Consider the following 25,346-nt stretch of genomic DNA (forward strand, 5'->3'; position numbering starts at 1 on the left):
AAATAAAGCACAGAGTTATGGATAATAAACCCACAGTAGACATAAAATGAAATTATTTTTAAAAATTGAATTTATCCAAAAGAAGACAGGAAAAGGGAGAAAACAGAACAAACAACCGATGTGATAAATAAAAAAGAAATAGCAAGATAGTAGATTTAAACTCAACTATATTGATAACTACATTCAATGTAAAAGTTTTAAACATTGAAATTAAAAGGCAGAAATTGTGAAAATGGGTAAAAGAGCAAGACCCAACGATATGCTGTGTATAAAAAACCTACCTGTGTAAAGAGACATAGGTTTAAGGTAAACGGATAAAAAATATATGCTGCGCAATATTAGTGTGCAAGCACTAATAAACAGAAAGTTTAAGTTGCTATGTTCGTACAGCCAAAGCAGAGTTCAGAACCAGAAATATTACCAGATATAAGGAAGACTAGGTCATAATGATAACAAGGTCAATTCACCATAAGGGCATAATTTTTCTAAATATGTATGCCTATAACAGAACTTCAAAATGCATAAAGCGAAGACTGACAGAATTGAAAGAATAGAAAAATTCACAGTCATTGTTGGAGATTTCAACACTCCTCACTCAGTAATTGAGAGAATAACTAGTCATACACACCGGAAGGTAAGGATACAGAACACTTGAACATCAACAAACATGACCTAATTGGCATTTGTAGACTACTCCTCCCAACAACAGAAGAATACTCTTTTTTTCATGTACATATGGAACATTCACCAGGTAGACCATATTTGAGTCATACAACATGCATCAATATATTTAAGAAAATTAAAATCTCATGTTCTCTGACTGCAGCAGAATAAAAATGGAAATGAATAACAAAGAGCAATCTAGAAAACCCCAAAATATTTGTAAATAAAAAATACACTTCTAAATAACAAATGGGTAAAGAAAGAAATCAAAACAAAGATCAAAATATACTTTGAGATCATTTTGTAGTTCATAAGTGTGATGATTGGGTGCCCGCACTCTTGTGTGAGATGTGCCTCCCTAAACCTTGTTACGACATCGGCACATTACCCATCCGATGTCGGGGGAGAGGGAAATTTTATATATATATATATATACTTTGAAATATATGTACATGACAGTGAAATATATCAAAATTTATGGATAAAGCTTTATTGAAGATAAAAAAAGATCTCATCAGTTATATGAATTTCTACCGTAAGAAACTAGGCAAAAAAGAAAGCGTTAAAACCAGAGTAGCAGAAGAATAAAAGTGAAAAATATGAGAGCAGAAATAAGAGAAGCGGAAAACAAGACAGCAGTAGAGAAGATCAAAGAATTATAACTTGATTCTTTGAAAAGATCGATAAGATTGATACACATCTTGAACTGTTCCCTATGGTTTCCACTAGCCATCTGGGGCTATTAAACAATTAAAATGTGGTTAGAGTGAAATAAAATATACTGTAGATGTAAAGTACACAGAGGATTTTGAAGACTTCTACAAAAAAAAAAAATTAGGAGAAAATCTTTATCACCTCAGGTTAAGCAAAGATATCTCAGTACCTAAAAAGTACAAAAAAATAAAAAAAGTACAAAAAATAAAAAAATTTGATAAAATACATGTTATTAAAATTTTAAAAGTTTGCTCTTCAAACTTTTGCTCTTCAACAGAAATTGTTAAGAAAATGTAAAGGTAAACTGCAAACTAGGAGAAATGTTGGCAAATTAAAACTGGTAAGAGACTTGAATTCAAAATATATAATGAACTCTAACAATTATTCTAACACAATATATAGGACAAACAATACAAAAAATGGGCAAAAGATTTGAAGTCACTTTACCAAAGATATATGAATGCATATCAGCATATTAAAAGATACTTAACAATACTAGTGAACAGAGAAATGAAAATCAAAATCATAATGGAATACCGACACACCCACTGGAGTGGTCAAATTGAAAAGACTAAACACATAAAGTGCTGGGTAGATGCAAAGTAACTTAACTCTCATATACTGCCAACAGGAACACAAAATACGGCAATCACACTGGGAAACAATTTGGCAATTTTTTTAATTTGGCAATTTATAAAGTTAAGTATCAACACAATCAACCATTTCATCCCTAAATTCACTCAAAAGAAAGGAAAACACATATACACACTTGTGTGAACGTTTCAAATAACAGTCGTCCAGTCGAAAGTCCACTGGAACATACTTGTAATTGACCAAGTTGGGTTTTTACCCATTGCAGTGAGGGAGAACACATGCCCAGGAAAACCTTGCATTGGAAAGAAACTGTTATAGGATCTGGACTCTGATTGGGTGATGTGGGGGGCAGCTTAAAGAAGTAGGGGTTGACTCTACATTGGTGCTGTCAGAAGTGGAGGCCATTCCAGGATTGGGTATCTGAATATTAAATCTATAGGGAGGGCAAATGGGCATACAGCTGTAATTAGTAAAGTAGCAGTCATTCATGTTAGCCAAGAGGGGGGATGTTTAGTAATTTGTAGGGAGCAAATATCATTGCTGCTGTCTGTACTTAGACACAATTATGATGTGGACTTGCTTTGTCTCATTTTTTCATGGTCTCAGAGTAATCTTGTCTGAGGTTTTCATTTTGTGAGATTGGTTATGTCCTATAGGAGAATAACATGACCAAGCTATGAGTGCCAGGCCAGCTTTCAAATGCCAGGGGATGCTCTTTTTATTTTTTAACTTTCTCAGTCAAAAACTGCAAACAATCTAAATGTCTATCAACTGAGGAATGAATAAACACATTGTGTTGGATCCATATAGTTACATGCTATTCAACAATTTAAAAAATGGACTTCTTTATGCAACAACATGGATGAATCTCAGAAGTGAAAGAAACCAAACACAAAAGTCTATATACTATATGATGCCATTCATATAAAATTCTAGAAAAGGCAAAACAATAGTGGCAAAGAGCTGATCACTTGATGGGTGCTGGGTTACACGCAGGTATTGACAGCAAAAGGGAGGAGAGAGCTCTGGGGTGGACAAACGGTCTGTGGGTCTGTGTCGTGCCTCTGCTCGGTGCTAAGGCTGTCAACGTGTCAGACCTCGTTGAAAACTGGGCAATTTTATTGTATGTAAATTTTACCTCTACAATCCTTTAAAAAAATATTTACTCTCTTTTAAGGGGAAGAATGGGTTAGTGCTGAGAAACACACTAGCCAATCTCCTCTTTCTAAAGTCAAGTGAAAACATTTCCAGTCCTTCTGACTAGTTAACGTCCCCCAAGAGTAGACAGAAGTTTTCTAAAGCAGGGGAAAAAGAAGAGTTGACTTCTTAGTGAATCACCCCGATTAGCCACTGGTCAAGGACACCTGACTACTTTCCCTTCCCCAGAACTGACCCTGTCAGTGGCCCCATATCACAGCTCCAGTGAGCTCTGCAGAAATGAGGGTCAGCAAATAGAACACTGGCAAGTCACGTCCCTTCTCTTGACCTTAGCTCTTACCTTCTACAAATGGAGAGGGGTGGAAATAAGAGTTTTTCAGGGCAATTCAAGCTCAGAAAAACCTACTATATGAGTTATATTTGCAAGACTCAATTTAGGTTCAACTTGTCTGTGACATGTGGCATGTGTTTGTGCGTTGTTAGTGTTGTGGATTGGGGTGAGCGGGTACAGAGTTGGTGGGTTGTTTCATGTAGCTGAAACAGCAGCAGTCGGAATGATTTATGAGAATTCTTGAGAGGACATAATGCTTATTAATTTAATAAAAAAGGTTATTGCTTATCATAATGGAAACTACCTAATAAAAATAAGAGGGAAATATCCTTAAAGTAATAATTTGGTGTCAGCTCTGATTCTTCTCATATTAACGTCTCCAAACTCCACTGTGTTTCTAAAACCAATGCTACCATCTGACCCCACAAGAGGGGCCTCTCTGTGGGACCCCACACTTTAGAGGGTCCCTCTTTGTCCCACTCCAACTGCCTCCCACCCCATGGAGTAAGAAGACCATGGGACTAAGGGGACACGTCACCCAGAGTGTGTGCCCCCAACCACAACCCACAGCACCTCGGCCCCCCAGGTACCTAGCCCGTCTGCTTGGAGTTAACTTCCTGAGCCTTGGTAACCTCCTCCCCAGGTCTTCTTTTTACTTGCACCTCAAGCTGAGGGGAAGAGAGAGGTTTGCTGGTGAAGACTGGACAGAGCTTGAACGTGCAGACTAAGGTGTTCACATGAATGCTACAAGGGCCCTTGCAGTGCAAGTCAGAGCCAGGAGTGAAAGAAAAAGAGGACGACCACGGGTGAGGCGCCAGGCCTCCCCACTCCCCCACGCTACCATGTTCAAGAACAGAACTCTGAGGAGTCTAAGAATTCTAAAGGTACACCTGGTCCTCTGGGTATTACTTAGATATAACAGTCAATGTAGACATTTAGAACATATTTTATTTTAGTTTGTTAGCTTCATTTAGAATGTTTAAAGACATAGACACACGGCACGTGAGCCTCTATTTGGTACTTTTGCCCTGGGGTCCTGTACATGTTAGGAGCAGGCCGGTCCTGAACCCACAGACAGGGTGAGAAGTGTTCATTCACTATAAGGCAATGCACCTCAGATTGTGCTAACCTAGAAATGTCGGAAGGTGCATCATTTCGACGCAGTGACTCCTGCCTCTTCTTGGCTGGGAGAATTTAAACCTTGATCTTTAATGCTCTGACTCCCTCCCATTGATCATTCCACTTAATTTAAAGTAAAACTATTAAATGGAAGGATTCTCATTATAAACTCTGATTGGTGGCATATTTAATATATATTGACCTTAATTTGCTACCACAGAGATTAGTTGAGGAGAAAGCCAAGTCTAGTATGAAAGGATTGTGGAAAGGGAGGTTTTTTAAATTGAGTTAAAAGAAACTATTAAAAGTAATTTTGAGCTGTGCCAGTGAAATTGCTAGTCAGAGAAGGGGGCAAATCAAACAGAAAATAAGCAGATGATGAAGTGTTTGAAAAACTTATGGGACACATTACTCAGAAATAGAAAAAATTGGGGGGGAAAATGATGTCAAGGCCCATTTATCTGTATAAGGCCAGTCTTGATTAGTTTTCAGGCTTTCCTCTGGAGGTGTGTGTGGGTGTGTGTGTATGTGTGTGTGGGTGTGTATAAGGGGACAGAAGGAGGATGGCTTTGTTTGTTAATACCTATCATGGAACAAATGGATTCTGTTGAAAACACCTGTTTTGTTTTTGCAGAAAGTGATATACCAGTTGTCTCCCATTGTAGTTTTATTTTCATCTAGCTTCCTCACTGGGGAAAAATATCCCAGAAGACACTCTCAGCCTTCCCAGAACATCTGGTGTCATTAACTTGCCTTTAAAGTCCTCCAAGATTAGGAAGGGCAAGTGGAAGAGTACTGCAACATCAGGGAATGTTTATGATTGACTGTGTGATTGACAGGTGTCCAAAATACCTAGCAATCTTGACATTCTGCTATCAAACTAAATGTGTGAGAAAGGCATGTGATTTAAGAGATGTGTCCACCTGGTGTCTGCCTGTTTCACAGAAGTGATTTATATGATCTGTAGATGGACTTCCAAAGTACTTAAGCCAGGAGACAAGGCCCACTCAGCCGCAGCAGACCAATGCCGGGAGCCCACAGGCTGGAGGTGCGTCCCTGGCTGGAGAAGATCAGAGAAAATAGCCATAAAGCCTTTAGAGCTGAGAAATCCCATGTTCCACTGAACTCATGGAGCATGTAAAAAAAAAAACCATGACACATCTCATTAGAAACAACTTTAATTTGATGGATATAAGATTCTGTGCAATGATATTAATTCATTCAACCGGAGGGTGTAATACAGTGGGAAAGTACCAGGCTGGGATCAGAAGACTCATCCCACCCCCTGAACAAGTCATTTCCCTTCCCCATGTCCCACCATCTACCTAGCATCAACTTTATTTATTTCTTTTTTAATTAAAATGCATTGGGGTAACAATGGTTACTAAAATTACATGGGTTTCAAGTGTACAATTCTATAATACATCAACTAAATATATCGATCAACCGTAAGGAAATTGAATCAGTCATCCAAAACCCTCCCAAAGGCAAAAGTCCAAGACCAGATGGCTACACTGGTGAAGTCTACCAAACATTCAGAGAGGATCTAACACCTGTCCTCTTCAAACTCTTCCGACACATTGAAGGAAAAGTCAATACTCCCTAAATCATTTTATGAGGCCAACATTACCCTGATACCAAAACCTGGTAAGGATACCACAAAAAAAGAAAATTACAGACCAATGCCTCTGATGAATACAGATGCAAAAATCCTAAACAAAATTCTAGCAAATCAAATACAGCAATGTATTAAAAAGATCATACATCACGATCGAGTGGGGTTCATCCCAGGGGCACAAGGATGGTTCAACATATATAAATCAATCAATGTGATACACCACATAAACAAAATAAAAGATAAAAATTATATGCTTATATCAATATATGCAGAAAAAGCATTTGACAAGATACAACATCCATTTATGATTAAAACACATAATAGAATGGGTATAGAAGGAAAATACTTTAATATAATAAAGGCCATATACAACAAACCCTCAGATAATATCATAACTAACAGTGAAAAACTGAAGCCTTTGCTCTACATTCAGGAATAAGGTTGCCCCCCATCATCTCTGCTTTTCAGCATAGTATTGGAAGTCCCAGCCAGAGCAATCAGGCAAAAGAAAGAAATAAAAGGCAGTAACTTTAGATGACACTGAGTTGCACCCAAGGAACTGAACAATGAGGGAAACAAGAGTAGCTATTGATAACTACATTCCACACAAACTGTGTCAGAGTAGAGATATCTGAAATGGTCTTAAAGAGTCTCTGATTTCCAGGGTAGTGTCCACTTTAAAAGATGAGCAATGGAAGCACAGAACATAGAGAAACAGAGCCATCCCAGTGTGGTCCAGGAGAGAAGGTGCTCTGAAGAATTACACGAGGGTTTGATCCACCCTGTGAGGGGCATGTGGGGAGGCACTAGACCATATGAATAACTGGGACTACACAGACACGTCCTCATTCTGAGGCTAACCTCCACAAGAACACTTCTAATTACAGTTGGCTTCCCGTGTAGCTTGTCCAGAGGGAGAAGCTTCCCAGAGAAGGCCCGTGTAGTGTCAACTTAGAAGTTCTAGTTCTCATTATGCCCTAATAAAAAGTCTTGACTGCCTTAGTCTCTTGTGAATTTATTCTGACTCTACCACTTGCTCTTTGGGTGTCTTTGTCCATGTTACCTTCCTCTAAAACTCAGTTTCCTCGTGTGTAGAGTGGAAAATACAACTTTATCATCCTCCTAGAGTTGTTATGAGGGTTTAGTGATTAAAGCAAGTAAAAGCACTTAGCACAGCACTGGGCACCTACTGCTGTCCAGTAAATGGCACCGGGACCGCTGCTATGGTCGTTTCTCTCACTCTTGTTCTCTTCCGTCTGTTTCTTATGTCTCCACTCATACTACCCTCATCTACTCTCCACTTCATCTACCCAACCAGCCAGCCACTCAGTCATTAAGTGATCAGTTGTCACCCAGCAAAATGTCCCCCAAATTTAGGGACCAGGCCCTGGGCTGGACACTGAAGCTACAAGTAGTTTCACAGTACCCAGATAATCTCTTTAAGGGCTCACCCCCTCCTAGGCACTGGACTCTGCCAGCCCTTAACATTGTGAAGGATACACAACAGACACAGTGGTATTGAATACGCTGATGTCATTACTGATGGTGAGTATCAGTCTCCGGGAAGGACTCCAGGAAACTGACAAAATTGAGTCTCTGAACCTGTAGAGTGGAGGGGCAGTTTCTAGACTTTGGTGAGTTCACCAAAGTCTTATTAGGCCTCCTACAAGCCAGGCCTCCCTTGGTGACATACCCCTGCATTTCCTTTTACTATGATTTCTCCCTTATAATTTCTATACGATGTGGAAATAATTCAAGGTACTTGTACATAATAGAATCTAGATTATTAGAATATTAGAAGTTGATGCCCCGGGGGCCAGACTGTCTAAATCCTATATCACAACATGTACCCAGGTCTCATCATGCACTATATTATTCCCGTTGAGTAGGTTTGCCCTTAACACGATTTTTATCCCTCCCTGTCCAGGTAGCTAGAAACCATGAAACAGCACCTATTCAGTTAAAGGTATTGTGGTGACTTAGTAAGACCATTTGCCTTCCTGAAAAGATATTAACATACTCAAAGTCCTTGAATAAAATTGTGTCAGTGGTCACCACTTTTACTCTTGTTCCTAGAATCTCTGAAAGACAGGATGGGAACGGGTTTGTTGTTTTGGTTTGGTTTGGTTTTTCTCACAGCTATAAATGGATTTGGAAAACCCAGAGAAGGAAATTATCTGTGTCTATGAAAAGCCAGGGTGACATGACAGACAATTAGCTGGATGTCCTATTTCTCTGAGATGGGAAGCTTAGCCATATCAAGAACTTAAAGCCCCCAACCCTTTTTATATCCCCTAGTGAATTCCTCTTCTGCCAACAGCCAGCTCTGCCAACTGACAGTGACTTTCACCTTGAATCCTTCAAAGGCACCTTTCTTTGAAAATCCCTTCCCTATGGAGCAGAATAGCAATAGCTCTGCCATCTTGGCTACAGTTCTCAGGATATGTTGAGGTGAAAGTGAGGTGAACACCTCCCCCACCCCCAGAAGAACTGACCTGTCCAACAGAATTATGCTTTGAATATGAATGTGCCTTACATACCATCTTTCTTGATGTGCAGTTTCTCAGTTTCCCCTTTAAAGCACAGAATTTGAGAAGGTTGAAATTTCCCCAGATGCCTATTTGAGGGGAGAGAGAGTTTAGGTCAAAGTGGGAAAAATGCTTCTCCTCCTGGTATGTTACACTGAATTATTTTTGTGTTGATGTGCAATATTCTGTATAAGAGAAAACTTTAGAAAAGGGTGATATACTGGGGAATAGTTGAGCAAATCGGCAAGTTACCCAATCTATTTCATAAGACCTGAGCTGACCGCTACCGAATTTTAAGGGTGTTATAATTTGTAATCCATACATGCTCCCCCTAAACAGCTTTAGAAGCTTGTCTTTAACACATGCCTCTCAGTAAATTGACATATATAAGAAATCATTCTTTATCTTTCTTATCCAGAAAGTGATAATTTCACTTAACTTTGCCATAGTTTTTATTTGCGTTTCATCTAGTTATCAGGCTCCTCTCCAAAAGTGAGTAAGTTATAGGAGGAAGAAGAAAGCATCCCAGGAGCTTTACAGCAGAGCCCGGAGTACCTTCTGAAAGGAGAAGCAGGAGGTCGACAAGGATGGAGAAGGAACATCTGCAACTGATGAAGCAGAAGCAGCCACGACTGGTGTCAGCTCCTAAAACTGAATTGAAGCTGATGCTCTTCCCCAGTTCACAGTCCTTTTCTCTTACTTGTTCAGTCTCCTTCCAGAAGTGCCAAACGAGAGACTATTAGTGTGTCACCTATCTCAGTAGCTTTAAAACACCTTGCTCCACCAAAATACCATGGGACAATGTAGCTTAGATTACTAAAGGTGACTAAAGATGATGAAAGAATTGGAGCTATCCATTCTCGAATCAAGCCAGGCATGGAGCTGAGTGCATTAAATAGGGCTAGCCATCACTTTTCTCTTTTCTTCTCTCCTCACCTTTTTTTTTCTTCATATGCCCTTGTCTCAACATTAAACATCAGTGTGTGTGAAACAAGTGCTGAACATGTAACAAATCCTTTCATTTGACTGCCCCAAACCCTAAAAATACTTGCTATCATTTCCATCATCATCATCATCGAGAGGTTTATGAACTTGCACAATTAGGTGGAAGAGTTAGGATTTGAACCCAGGTAATCTGATCCAAAGCTCACACACTGACATCACTCTACATCTCTCACACCCATTTACTTTTGCTCTGTTTAGCACGGTGAGTCATGGCCAAAACAGAGCACTTTAATTATTGTAAAAGATGCAGCTTGGTTAAAAGCATCAGATTTTTCTGTGATTAGCTAGAGCTGAATTGCAGCATGAAAAATATACAAAAGGTGTGACAATTAAGTTCACGAACTCATCCTATTAAAAAGTGTTACATACCTCATTATTGAATATCACTACAGTCATTTTGGAAGTACTCCCCTTGGGAAGCTATGCACAATGCCAGCGCCTAGTCTACCTTCAAAGCAATTTCGGAACTCTTTCTCTGGACTGGCCATCAAAGCTGTCATCATATTACCCTTGATGTCCTGAACGTCATCAAAATGTCTTCCTTTCAATATTTCCTTTATCTTCGGGTAAAGAAAGAAGTCATTGGGGGCCAGATCAGGTGAGTAGGGAGGGTGTTCCAATACAGTTATTTGTTTATTTGCTAAAAACTCCCTCACAGACAGTGCTGTGTGAGCTGGTGCATTGTCATGATGCAGGAGCCATGAATTGTTGGCGAAAAGGTCAGGTCATCTAACTTTTTAACGCAGCCTTTTCAGCACTTCCAAATAGTAAACTTGGTGAACTGTTTTCCAGTTGGTACAAATTCATAATGAATAACCCCTCTGATATCAAAAAAGGTTAGCAAACTCATTGCAACAAGTTTGCGAACCTAATTGTCAGACCTAACTTTATAAGTTAGCTATAAAGTACTTTTTAGAGTCAGGGTTGAAATTGCCATTCCATTATCTTTTTGGATCAGATTAAGTTATGAGAAACAGAACACTTATACCAATGTTTTAAGAGTTGTTTGGGCAGTCACTCCTGGAGCAGAAAATAGATTATTCACGTAGAAGCTTTCCAGATACATTAAATCATTGGTGAATGAGTTCTTGTTATTAGTCATTTCTGACTAATAACATGCAGTGACATACTCTCTTGGCCCATTAGTCCTCCACTCTTGCTCATTTATCTCCTTGCTTTTTGTTGACTGAGTATTCTGAAAAGATGGAAGGGCTTCCCCTAAGTGCCCGCTTGAAAACCGCTTGGTAGTGACTGCCTCTTTAGGAGAACAAAGACTGGCAAGTCAAAGGATGTGGGACCATTCCCTGTCTGCCATGGACCAAGGAGAGGTGCATCTGCCAACTGTGCAGAGCATAAGTTGCCTCCTTCAGAATGCGTAGAGCGGGAGATGACACAATGGACACCGGACTGAGTTGGGAGCCTGTAGGGAGGGGTAGGCTGGTAGAGTATGGAGTTCCAGAATAGCTTCAGGAGTTAGACCCAAGTGGGCTGGAATCTCCCTAAGTCACAACTTATCTATATGACCCTCGGATAAAATATTTAAGCTTTCTGAGTCTTAATATACACTTCTTTAAAAAGAATTATTCTATATCTACAAAGGAAGGCATGTAATGAAAGTGCCTATTTGAGGGGCAGACGACCTGAATCAAAATTTCTCCCAAGAGGACATACAGATGGCCAACAGACATATGAAAAGATGCTCAACATCACTAATCATCAGGGAAATGCAAATTAAAGCACAATGAGATGTCACCTCACACCTGTCAGGATTGCTATGATCAATAAACCAACAAACAATTGTTGGCGAGGATGTGGTGTAAAGGGAACATTCATGCACTCTTGGTGGGATTGTAAATTGGTGCAGCCACTATGGAAAGCAGTATGGAGATTCCTTAAAAGATGAAAAATAGGGCAGGGCCAGTGGCTCAGGTGGTTGGAGCGCCATGCTCCTAATGCCGAGAGGTCGCCAGCTCAATTCCCACATAGGCCAGTGAGCTGCATCCTCTACAGCTAAGATTGAGAACAATGGCTCTCCCTGGAGCTGGGCTGCCGTGAGCAGCCAGAGGTCTGCTTGAGGCTGGAGGTAGGCATGAGCTGCCATCGGCTGCTATGAGCTGCTATGAGCGGCCAACCGAGTGCCTCAGCTGGGGGGCTGGGGAGGAGAGTGCAAGGCTCATAATAGCAGCATGGGCCAAGGAGCTGTGTCCTACACAATCAGGCTGAGAAACAATGGCTTGAACCGGAGTGGGGGAAGGTGGAAGAAGGGGGTGGGGGAGATTAAAAATAGAACTACCATATGACCCAGCAATTCCATTTCTGGGTATTTATTTAAAGAAATCCCAAACACTAATGTAAAAACTACTCATATGCACCCCTATGTTTACTGCAGCATTATTTACAATAGCCAAGATATGGAAGCAACTCAAGTATCTATCAATAGACGATTGGATAAAGCTGTGGTGCATATATGCAGTGGAATATTACTCGGCCATAAAAAAGAATGAAATCTGGCTATTTATGGCAACATAGATGGACCTACAGGATATTATGCTAAGTGAAATAAGGCAGAGAGAGAAAGATGAATACCACATGATTTCACTTATATGTGGAACCTAAAAACACAAAATAAATGAACAAACAAAATAAACTCACAGATAGAACAAATTGATGGTTGCCAGATAGAAGAGAGGTTGGGGTGATGGGTGAAAAAGGCGAAGGGATTAAGAACTACAAATTGCCAATTATAAAAAACAGTCATGAGGATGCGAAGGATAGCATAGGAATATAGTTGATAACACTGTAATACCTGTACATTGTGGCAGATGGGCACTAGAATCACTGGGCGATCACTTCATAAATTATATAAATGTCTACTCACTATGTGTACACTTAAAATTAATATAATATCGTGTGTCAACTATAACTTTTTTTAAAAAAGAAAGTGCCTGTTTTTATTTTTTAAGTAAACTTCTTTGCCTAATCTTTAATCATAAGCTGAATGCACTTTATTTTTCTCTATCTATTCTAAACTATTCCCTTGGTTGTAGTCTCTCCTATTCAAAGTCTCTCCTATCTTGTTGTTAAATCTAGAATGTTCCTCTCATGCCACAGAATTCCCTCCTGAAGACTTTTATTGATCCTACTATCATTTATATCTTATATTGTCTAAGAAACTTTCTCCCAAATATTCAGTATTCTTCTTTAAACTTCAAAAGCACACAAGATTCTTTGTAATCCAACTTCTACTGACTTCCCCAGCCTCATCTCATGCTACACACCTCTCATTTTAGGCTCTGGAAATGCCAAATTACTCGTCATTCCACAAGTCACCATACAGTTTTATGTGTCTGTTTTTAGAACAGGTTTCTTTGTCTAAAATGCTTATCTCCCTGACAGACTCATCATCATCCTTCAAAATCCTATGGTAATACCGTTTCCTCTATATAAAGTGTTCCCTGAAGTCCTCTGTCTGGCCCACCAGAATTCATCATCCATACTTCTACAGTAATTCGACAACTTGTACGTTTGTTATTACTGCTTTGATCATATAATATTATGCATCACTTATTCACATATGTCCAGATACTAACTCCTTGAGGGGAGGAACTACAAGTAAGTGGTGTATATTTTGTACGTCCAGGCACAGAGCTTGGCATGTAGTAAGAAGGTGCTCGAAAATATCTGAAGGATTGAACTAAATATCACATATAGCCTGAAACACCATATGGCATTTGCATATTTTGCATTTGATTACATGTTCTCTGATTCTGTTGTTATACCTATCTGTGTAGACTTCTCAACAGATTGTAAGTACTTTGGAAGCATAAGGGACTTGGTTTACTCTGTGTCTCCTACAGAGCTGAGTATTTACCAGATAATAATTTGTCAGGTGGCACAGTGTAATGGAGAAGAGGGTGGGAATGGATTTGCAGCAAGAAGTGGGTGGATACCTATAGCTCATAGTCATGAGGCTGGCAATGACCCTTCCAAATACACAAGAAAAGCACATGGGGCTGACTACACCCTTGCTTCCTGGAGTAGAACCTGGAAGTCTTATTAGTAAGATGAAACTCATGCATGGAACTGGAATGGAAGAAGGCCCAAGTTCTAAAGTTCAATTCAATTGTTATGAATCTGTGCCTAACTCACTCCCTCTGAATTGTACAGCTTGATATGGAAAGGTATTTGTCTTTCAGCAATTACACATATTTTGCAAGTGCTAATAGTTCTGTGGTGGGGAAAGAAATGGCTGAAGGGGAAAAAAGAAAATCAAAGGAGAAGGGGACAGGGAGAGACGGAGAGACAGAGACAGAGAGAAAAAGAGAGAGAGAGAAGAGAAGCTGGTTTGAAGGGATTTTTATCTAATTTCATTTTAATTAGATCCTTTTTCTAACTGAGTTTCTAATTTTTCAATTAGCAATTAGCAGCTGCAACTCATTCTGAGCATCACGAGGTGCCAAAGACACTAATTACACCACAGGAGTAGGAGGCTGGAAATGAGAAATAAAATTATCCATGAATGTTATTAGAAGAAAGGAATGATTACTTTCCGTAATAATATACTGATGTGAACCTAATTAGATTGACGGATTCAGAGGGAAAAAAAATGAGATTTAAAAATGGATTACATGTAGCTGCCTCGAGGTCATAATTTTGCTATAAATATTGCTTTAGAATATCTCACTTGAAAACAGGTTTGCAAGCCTGATAACATTTATGTCAGGTTGTTCAGCAATGACCCAAAACTCTAGGATACACTAACCTAAAACATCAATGACTTCCGAAATGCCAACACTCTTGCTGTAAAATATGTATCTGAGATTTCAAAAATAAACACTCACACACATGCATGTATATAACCAAAGCTATAAAAATGATACCCAGGCACGGGTAGCTACAAAGTAAATATGCCACTTTTGACATTGCAAATTGGGAGTGGAATTTTCAGCCGTGAAATGGAAAGTTGTGTGGCTATAGTTTCCAATCTGTTGGTCCAATTAGTTTCCTTCCTCCTATAACAGTGCCAAGCCCGTGACTGTGTTTCAGGGAAGAAAGCCACAAGTTGATGGCTCCTCCATATCTAGAAGCTGCTGGTTTGAAAAACACTCCAGTCAAGGAGAGTGTAGCTTTCGATTAACAAAACAGCTGAACAGTCCATTCACATTCTGAGAGAAGAGCTGATTCTCTGGCCCTGGACACAGGAAATCAAAACTATGGTATTGACCCTCCAGAGTGAATCCTAATTAGCTACAAAATAATCTCCCACACTCCTCCAGGCCAGAGTGGCTGACCATGGCTTTAGTGGACTCTGCCAGAAGCCATCCCTTCCTTTCCTTGAGTGCCATGTTAGTGATTGGACCCAGCTTAGCAAATATTCTCACAACCTCTGTGTTCCATAGCTTGCTTCCTCACAGGAGATAATATTGCCTCCCTTATTATCTTTGGGAAAAGGTGAGAAGTTTTTGGAGGGAAGCAGACAATTTAGTGAGCCAGTTACGTATAAGCATCCACTTCACCTTCCAATAAAATTCCTGCAAATCTTACCTCCATCTCCTCTTCTCTTCTCATTCTCTCCATAGAGTTCCTCAATTCTAATGGTGTTTGCTCTTTCCTAATGATTTCCACATGCCTTGACTCCTCTTCTGAGCTCTATCCTGACAATTTTTACCATTTAAGCAATAACGTTAGCTGAAGTTTTCATCCACTCCTGAAAATCAACATTAGCAGTATCTATCACATTTTGTTATGCTCTTCATCCCTGCCCCAAAGTGTCCCTCAAGCTGAGTTCTAGAAGTCTGTCAAAGGCATGGCCATCCTCCCAGGAGCTCAGATTGCAATCCTTGAAGTAATCTCTGATTGCTCCCTTTTTCCCGCTTATCCCCAGCTCATTGCTGGGCATTTCAGTCAGTCCTGCCAGTTCTGCCTTAGTGATTCTCCTGCCATGCGTCTTCTCTCATACCCAATGCCCTAGAGTAGGCATCTTGCATCAGGTACCATAACTTCCTAACCAATTTCCCTGGAAAATGCCTTCTACCCTACTCTCCCAGCTTCAACGTTTTGCAAAACTACCTAGATCGTGTTATTCCCCACCAGAACTAGTCAGTGGTTGCTCCTGTTTTGGAAAACAAAGCTCACATTCCTAAGCCTCCATATTCTTGCTCCAGGCCACATTTTGGGTGTTAAATTTTCCTCTTCTGTTTCAATATTCTATGCCACAGTCAAACTAATGTATAGGTTCAATGCCTTGCTTGTTCTGTATCCTTTAATTGATATCCCTCATATCTATTTCCAGAAAATCAAATCTTGCTTGTTCTGTAAGATACAGCTCCAATAGTGATCATATTCCTAATCCTCCTTTGCATGCATATACGGATTTTAATTTTCAAAGCAAGTCCATCTCCTTAGGGTTTATTTAAGCCCCACAACACCTCCAAGGGAGGCGGGAAGGACAGGCATTATTAATCCTCTTTAACATAGGAGGAAACTGAGACACGGGCAGGATAAGTGAATTGCCTGGTAATCAATGGTAGACCAGATGCAGACCTGCTGATTTGCAACTGATACTCTTTCTTTTGAGCACCAGCAATGCTCAGTGTGCTTGTTTTTGCTTTCCAATCTCTTGGATGGAGTCTTGCAGTAAAACAACTGCCCTCCTGATGGAACCTGGAAAAATTGATGAGCTCCAATTCCTTGGCCCACCTATCTGTCTTTATATATCTCACCACATTTGCCACTAATTATATTTCTCTGTATAATCTGAGCTCTCCAGTTAAGTAATGCAATTGATCACTCCTGAAAAATATCACTAATTCCAAAATGGCCCAGAAGTATTTTGTCATGCTGTTTCCTTTTTCATTCCTTCACCCTGGTGTCAGAATTATTAAGATGTCACATGCATTAGAAGAAAAAATAAATAAATAACAGTACTAAGGGCCTAGAAGTGTAGTGTCTGTATGTGTCAGGAGATAGAAAGACTTCGGGAAGAAATTTGATATTGTATTTTAAGACATAAAAGACAAAACTTAATTTAAAATGTGAAGTAACAAAAGGAGACAGAAATCCTTCTTAATCTGCAGCTTCCAAAGGATACAGCACCTGCAAAGAAGAGAGAAGGGTGCCTCCCTTATTCTGTAAACTAAGTATTGTCTTTCACTTGTCTCTGTCATTGCTAACAGGTTCTGTCTGACAACTCTGTTAATGAGCAGAAAAGCAGAATAGGAGTGGGATCATGCTGGATTGGGAGGGGAGGAGTTTTCATATGGGAATTTTCCTCCACCCCAATATATACTGCTTAAACTACTTTTCTCTTTTGTTCCATTTCGGGGAAAAAAGCCAAAGGCCTACCCCTCCAGCTTGCATAGAGGTGGTGGTCCAGGGAGAGGCAAAATTGACATCACCTCCATGGGGCTGGTGCAATACACCAGGGCAATACTGGGGCTTCTGTGCGCTCACTCTTCTGTTAACCCCCACTTACTTGGGCAGAAAATTGGATAACACAGAGAAGAGAGAAGCACGAATGACAATCCTCAGAACCCCTACACTCCCAGGATTTCTTCTTCTTCCCTTAGAGTCTTAGTTTTAGCCTCAAAAGTCGTCTTCTGGATATTAATGTTCTGTTCTTACTCAGAAAGCACTTCTTGATCTAAATGGGTTATTTCGTCTAAGTGAGGATTAGGGAATCACACCCAATTCAGCAATATAGAAACACAGAAGGAATATTTATAGGTATGTGTTAAGTACCTACCATGTTTCCCTGAAAATAAGACCAGATCTTATATTAATTTTTGCTCCATAAGACGCATTAGAGCTGATTGTCCCGCTATGTCTTATTTTCAGGGAGACACAGTATGTGTCAGACACTATACTGGAGACCTACTTTTATCCCACTTAATTCTTACGGCACACAGTAGGATAGATATTGCTAACCCCATTTTCATTGCTGAGGAATCTGAGACTCAGAGTGACCAAAGACCTTGCCCAAGTTCCCTAGGCTAATAAATGATAGACTGAGAATTCCCATCTAGGTCTGTCTGATGGCAAAGCTTATGCCTTCCTGGTGGACTCCTCTGTCCCACCAACCAGTTAGGCGTTACCTTCTCCATTCTCGGAAGTAATGGAAAGAGCATGGCTATAGTGTCATCCAGGGCTTGGTGTAAATCCTGGTTCTACCACTTACACACTGAAGAATAATGATTTCTATCATAAATAGCTATTTTAAGAACCACATTAGATTAAATAGTCTCTAGTTCATTACCAGGTAAAGATGAAGGAACCACTTTTATGAGCACCTTTCCTACCCCTATTCTTCCACCTCTCATGTGAAAGTGATCTGCCTTTATGAAAAGAACATAACATTTTACATTAAAAAAGAAAATTAGGTGTGAATTCCAGCTATGCCACTCAGTAGCTGTTTGACCTTATGTAAGTCACAACATCTCTGAACTTTAATTCCCTCTGTAAAACAGGGATTCTAATGTTATAGGATAGTTTACAAGGTCGTCATGTGAATTACATCATATGTAGTAAGAGGTATGGAAATACTTTTAAAATATAAAGCACTATGCAAATATTTTAGATATTGTATAAATATCACATTTAAATAGATATATGCATGTGTATATATGTATATATAATATATACCTTTAACATAATAAATATATATAGAGATATATAGATATATAGTGTGTGTGTGTGTGTGTGTGTGTGTGTGTGAGTGTGCATGCGTGCCCGTTTATGCTTAAGGGAACCTAGCCCTGCCTCTTCCACACACTAGAACTCTTTTTTTTTAAGCCCTCTCTATCTTTGGCCAGGTAGGAAAATGCCTAGGAAGCCTCAAGTCAGATCAAAAGATGATGAGCAGTTAAGATGATGAGCAAAGAATAACTAAATGGCGCTTCGCGTTCCTCTTGTTTCTGCTGGAGGTGGAAGGGGAAGGCTTTAATCTTCTGAGTCGTGTTGTAACAGGCAGCCGGGAGAAGCTCTCTGACTGGAGATGCCGTGACCTTTCAGGATGAAAAGTTCAGTCAGAATGCAAGCAGGGTTGATTTGCTGAGACTGGGACAGAGCAAATGGCATGCACAACAGGACAGGGACTGCCAGACAGGACAGGCCCACCTCCTGCTATTGATTTCTATTCCTGGTCGGCGTTCTTAAAATTTGGAGAGTCCAAACCCTCCAGAAAGACCATTTCAGCTGCTGGTGGAAAGACAGGTCCCAGGGGTGGGGATGGTACCGAGCGGCCTCTGCTCTGAAACTCACTGAATCTCAAAATCCCTCCGTCCTCCTCCTCCCCCTTCTCTCCCTCCTCCCCGTCCTCTTCCTCCTGCTGTCAATTGCCTAAAGGAAGGACCATGGCCCTACCCACTAAGCCACCAGGGATGGATAGGGAAGGCTAAAAGATGGGGTGGCAGGGGGAGTTCCCTGAGGCCTCTTCTGTCTGCTCAGTCTCCCGGGTCCCGGGCTGAGGCAGACGGGCAGCTCCCTGGGCTCGTGACAACGTTCTGAGCCTGGAGTTCAGGTGGCAGCTGTCCATGACAGGCCAGACTTTTGAACATCTCCTCAGAGCCTTCCTTGTCTCACAGCCGCCACCCTGAAGCTAACACCCCTTTGTCTCCAGCTGGTTCTTGGCTTCCTACTGTTTTCATTTGTGATTTTATTTTGCCCGAATGCGGGGAGTAACTCAGAGCTGGGCTCTTGTCCAACTGGTCCAGCACCATCTTTCTCCTCCCTGGGCTGTTCACTCACTCCTCTTTGAGAGGATTCTAGCTGGGTCTGCCTTCCTTCTCTCCATCTGGTGCTACATGCCTGCTGCGTGGGGCCTGCAGGGCTGCAGCTGGCCTGGCAGGGTAGCCAGCAGACGGCAGAGCCTTTGCAGCACTGAACTGGGAATCCAGACTGCCTAGGTTTCACCTCCAGTCGATGTCAGAGGCAAAACACCTAGAGAGATTTAAAAACATTCAAGAGAAGAAAAAGCACATGCACAGCATGAGAGAGCTTTGTCTAGACAGCACTTTTATTCGCAATAAATCTGCCTTGCAAACACATAAAGAAACAAAGCAGAAAAATTGGGCATATCACCCTCATAGAAACCCATTACTCCCAGGCTCAGCCATTTTCCTGCATCAGCTCTTCACTCTCCCAGAGAGAACCTCCAGCCATGGAAGACAATAGTACAAACTATACTCACCCCAAGCCTCAACCTGGTATGCTGCAGGGCCCAGAGTGCTGCTGAGAGCCAGGGGTCTGATGCCGTGGCTGGCAGAGCCCACTGGGTTTCCAGTTTTGGGCCAACCCTTGAGAGTATACTTCAAATGGAAAAGTCACAGACCTATCCATCTCTGAAGCCCACAGGGGTGGCTGCGGTCAACAAGCCCCCAGTGTTTCATCTTCCCTGATCCTGAGGACGGCGGTGGTCCCTGAAGGGGTCCAGAGGGGCCTCAAACAAGTTGCAAAGAAATGACCGCTTACCAATCCAGAACACAGCTTGGTACCTATTCTTTGTGGCTGTATGTACAGAGGTCAGATGAGTTTGCTTTGAAAATATCCCTGCATTACCCTTCAGGTGTCCATCACTAGTTGTGCAATTGTGGAGGGAGGTCCTTACAAATTAAAGGGAATATTCCGTAGGTGATGCCTGTCGCACATCCGGATGCTAGTTTCCCAGGCCAGGCTTCTAGTCACTTGTTGCACATTTACCTTTGTGATTTAGGCCACACACTGGGCCCACATGTTATTCGCACCACTCCAGGAAGCCCAGGAAAGCCTGCAGAGTAGGGTCAGAATCCAGGCCTTCCCATATACCACTCAGCATTCTTGGGAGCAAGAATGTCACCTTCCCTAAGAGGTTCTTGCTGATTGCTTGGGGAGTTTGAGTCTCAGTGACCACATGCTGCCATGGCCTGATCCCTAGGGTACAACCACATAGCAACCTGGAAGCAAATGCATGACCCCAAATAGTGTAATTATGTCACAGCCAATAAATAAACAATTACTGGGACAATTAATGCTCACTCCTTTGAAATCTGCATCTCACCTCAGGACAGCTTTGCTCTCCGACCTTGTCAATACATTGATATGTTATAAACAAGTGGTTTTACTGGGGGTGAGATGCAAGCTATCTGGAAACTAACTAAGCGTGACTAGACTACACCATCCTTTACCTCCCAGGAAAGCATTTGGATTCAGATGAAAAATGATGCTAGAACCCCAAGCCTCACTGTGGTTTTCTGCAGCAGTAGGAAGCACTGACCCAGTAATGTGCTAAGTAGTGTTCCTACTGGTGACTCTGAGCAAGAAAAAAGAAAAAAGGAAGAGGAGGATGAGATAAAGGAAATAGGCAAGTCATTATCTGAGAACCTGGCGTGATGGGTGTAGGGAGAGCACATCAGAGTAGGAAACAAAACAAGTGGCGAGAGACAGAAAGAGGGTATACGACAGGGTCCATTCACTGCATTAGGTGGTCTGTCTCTGTGGCACTTTTTTCCACTTAATTAATTCAGTACAAATAGGTACGGCACCAATTATAAGCAAGGGTCTCTAGAAATCCTCAGGGGTGACATACAGAGATGAATAAGATCTATGGTTTCTGGTCTTATATTGCATACAGTAGTTCAATTGTGGCTAAGCTATAGATACAAATACCAATACTAAAAGTTAAACATCACTAGGTTTACCACAGTGGCACCTCAGTTTCAAAGAAGGAGAGTTTTTTCCGGAGGGTGGGGAATTTCACGGAGGAATTGGAATTTGAGCATCATCTAAGCTAAACGAACGCCCTCCTTCCTGGCACTAAAGAATTTTTTCCTTCTAGGGATTCTTGGTGAGACGATACAATTCCTTAATCTTGGAGGAAAATGTGGTTCAAAACGACAGATAAGTTGATGATGAAATGTAAAACTACTTCCAGACAGTTCTAGGTGTAAAGTTTGCCCACATCATACATCCACAATCAGGCATCTCATTCATTCCCACATTGTCTTCCACATTTGTGTCTGGCCCCTCCTCAACTCTCCTAAGCACTTAGAGCCTCTCCTTTCCCTGTAAAAGTCATAGTTTATGTCCAGCACTACAACATAGCTCCCTGGAAGCCTGTTAAAATATGAATGAATAAGCCCTTACCCCATCTAATGGAATCGGGACACCACAGTGGGTCAATCTAAATGTCTGTATTTATAACAGGATCTCTGAATGAATCTAACAAAAGTGGTATCTGTAAATTTCAGAACCAATGCTCATGCTGTAAGGTCCTTCCATCTGTTGCATTGAGAACACTAAAATTTCCTAATTATCATGTAGAAATATGGTGACATCTCCTTTCTGAAAGGCAGCACATAATGATGACAGGGGGTGTTTCACTTGTTAATATTTTTTTTTCCCCCAGAAGTTTCAGACTGTCTTGGACGATGAGTTTGGGGGTGGGACAGGACCAGATGTTATCCTCAGGATTTCTTTGTCCATCTTGGCTGCAAAGCCACCTAGGACCTAGGTGGAACCTCAGTGCATCGGATCATCCAATTAGTCTATACTGGCCACATAAACTTTGGGCTGAGAAGTGTCAGGTGAAAGGTTCTTGAGAGTTAGAGTGCAAGAACTTTCTTTCCCTCTAGAAGGAATTCTCCCTCCCCAAGATGTCATTTCTTCCCAAGAAACACAAATTAACTAGCTGCCAGTAATGACCTCCAGACCAACACAAATACCCATTTCCCCTCAAAATTAACCTTCTATTCTAAATCTAAACAATGTCTAATTAGCCCCAAGCACTGGTGAGGTAACTGGAAGAGAAGTCTGTAGAAAATTAAAACAAGGCGACAGCTTTACTGATAAAAAAAGAAGAAATAGCAAAAAGCTATCTTCCAATTATCCCCATTCAAGCTCCACCCCCTGTTCCTTATCCTGCATCTTCATCTGTCTTCCTTTCTTACAAACCTTGTAAAGGAGTCTGCTTTTCAGACAAATATTTTTCCCATCTTATGTGACACTGAGAAGGCAGGAAAAATATTGCCCATCATGATAAATATCAGTATAATATTCCAATTTTCCAGCATTTGACAGCAATCAAGGGAAGAGTAATGTGTTTCCTCTGTGACTAAATCATTTAGAGACCAAGGTATTCTGTCTCATTCTCATTAGGAAAAAAAATATTCCAATAATCTCATTATACCTGTGTGAATAACAGTAAAAAAGCACCAAGACTAATGACTTCTACACTTGCCTCCACAGATACCAGGCGGGCTGTGCTTTGATGGGACATGCCTTGTAATGGAGTCTCCTCTAGCAGCAATCCAGCTGCATCTACTGCTCTGAAAGTACTGTCTAACATGTCCTGCTCTGTCTGCAGCAACATTTATACACACCCTCTTTTCATGTACTTAAAAAAAAAAAAAAACTAACTCCAATGGGAAAAGAATGTGTCATGGGATATTAAACTTTATGGAAATTCTTCTGGAGAATAACATAATTTCATGGTGCATTACTCTGAAATGACCTACTACTTGAACAATTAATTTTTTAGGTGTAGCCTTGACTTCCCCTTGCGGTATTTAACCCGTATCCAAAAGTGTCAAAAATGGCGAGGGGTGGACAGTGAACTGAGAAAAGAGGAGGAGAAAAAGAATTACTCCCTGTCTACTGTGTTTTCTTTTATCAGACATAATGCTCCTCTCTTTGGTTCAAAATGAAAGGATGAAAGAGCAGTTACTCTGATTAGGGGCACGTAAGCAGCACAGCCTGGCAGGAAAACAGCAGTCTAGGAGCTCTCAAGTCTACTTCTTACATCTCCCACTAATGTACTGCGTAACCTTGGACAGACTTCTTTTGCTCTCTGGACCTAAGATGTGAATATGGGGAAGCGGGCGGAGTGGAGGGATCTTCCTTATGCACGCAAAAGTGACTCTGTAGTGTTAAGTGAATAGATTTAGAATATGTCCTCTGGAATAAAAGCTTAGAATTTCTCCTAATTATTTTGCTGTCCTCTCTATACCCTATATCTCATTTCTACCAACTTCCCTCGTTACACCCACTCCTCCTCTACATACATACATACATAGATAAGCAGAGAATTGGGAGGCAAAAGCACCTTCTCAGACTCACATGAGACACTTTAAATTCATAAGAAAAAGCCATAGTACAGTAGAGTTGGAAGGAATCTTATAAAACATCCATGTGAGCTCCCTCACTCTGGGGAAAAAGAAAAAAGACTCACGGGAGAGATTTTTTTTTTCCCCCAAGATCACACAGTTGTTTATTGCTAGAACCACCAATTTCCAATCCAACACTCTGCCCTCTGGACCAAACCAGTGCCACCATTATGGTTTTCTATCATACCAAGCTCAGTGTTCATCAAAGGAGCACTGGACTTACATATTATATGCGTCAGAATAGAAGGATTTTAGGGTTTGAAAAAAAGGCTTAGAAATGACTGAGCCTGACTCACTGGGTGGGTGACCACACATCTAGGTTTGCCTGGGACTGAGGAGGTGCTTGAGATATGGATCTTAAAATCAGGAGAATCCTGGGAAAAACTGCAATGAGTTGGTCACCCTAATGTACCTCCAAATGATGCTTAAATTTATTCTCCAATCCTCATCATCCTAGTGTGAATCTCTTCAGCATTAGGGTATTTATTTCATTAATTAAACTTATGTGTGTTTTTTAAAAAGAGCACAGCTCAGAGAGGCCCATGTGGGGATCGAACCAGCAACTTTGGTGTTATCAGCACCATGCTCTAACCAACTGAGCTAACCGGCCACCCCCAGGGCATTTACGGTATTCTCATTTAGTAAACTGTGTTGCTGAAAAATGCAACTTATAACTATGGGCCTTTAGGACCCACTGAGCAAGAGGATGGATCTGTAGACAACTGCCCATTCTAATGCTGGTCCCCCTCTCCCTGAGTCTGGGATGACAACAGAATTAAAAGATATGTAGACAAAGCAAAGCCTTCTAAAGACGGTTTGCTCTCTGCTAGATTTTGTTTGATGCTAACAGCCTCTCCTCTCTTCCTTGCACTACTGAGTGCAAGCACTACTGAGTAACTGTAGAACAAGGATTTTGCTTTGTTTTGCTTTTTACTTATCTGAGATTCCAGTGTTCCAGATCTCATTCTGAGGCAGTATTCTTTTTATGGGCTGGCCTCGGGGTGATCAGATAGCGTGGAGAGACAGGTTTCTGGAGCAACAGAACAATCAGAATCTGTGGCTTTTTGTAAAATCTTTCTGGGACCCAGATGACTTTCCAGCTAGTGTACTTGATAGGGACACCACCCCTCCTGGATGAGAATGGTTTTCTTTAGAACTGTGATCAGATGGGTAACTGCTGCAACCTCACCACTTACTCCCTTGGAAACCGTCTTGACCAGCCATTAGTTCTGTTCAAGGGACTGGTAATTACCTTCTTCCCATAGGACAATAAACATTTGGGTGATTTCCCAAGACATAAAGGCAGATAGCTGAGTCCACAAAAAAAAAAAAAAAAAAAGTAAGAAGACAAAATTTTTGGTTGTGCTTTCTCTTGCATTCTTCAACTTTTCCCATCCTTCCCAGTTTTAGCTGCCCTTCAGCTGCCCTTCAGAGTCCCCACTCTCTGACTAGGTAGTTTCTTTCTCCTAAATGCCACATGC

This window comes from Rhinolophus hipposideros (genome assembly GCF_964194185.1).
Source record: "Rhinolophus hipposideros genome assembly, chromosome: 19".
Taxonomy (NCBI): domain Eukaryota; kingdom Metazoa; phylum Chordata; class Mammalia; order Chiroptera; family Rhinolophidae; genus Rhinolophus; species Rhinolophus hipposideros.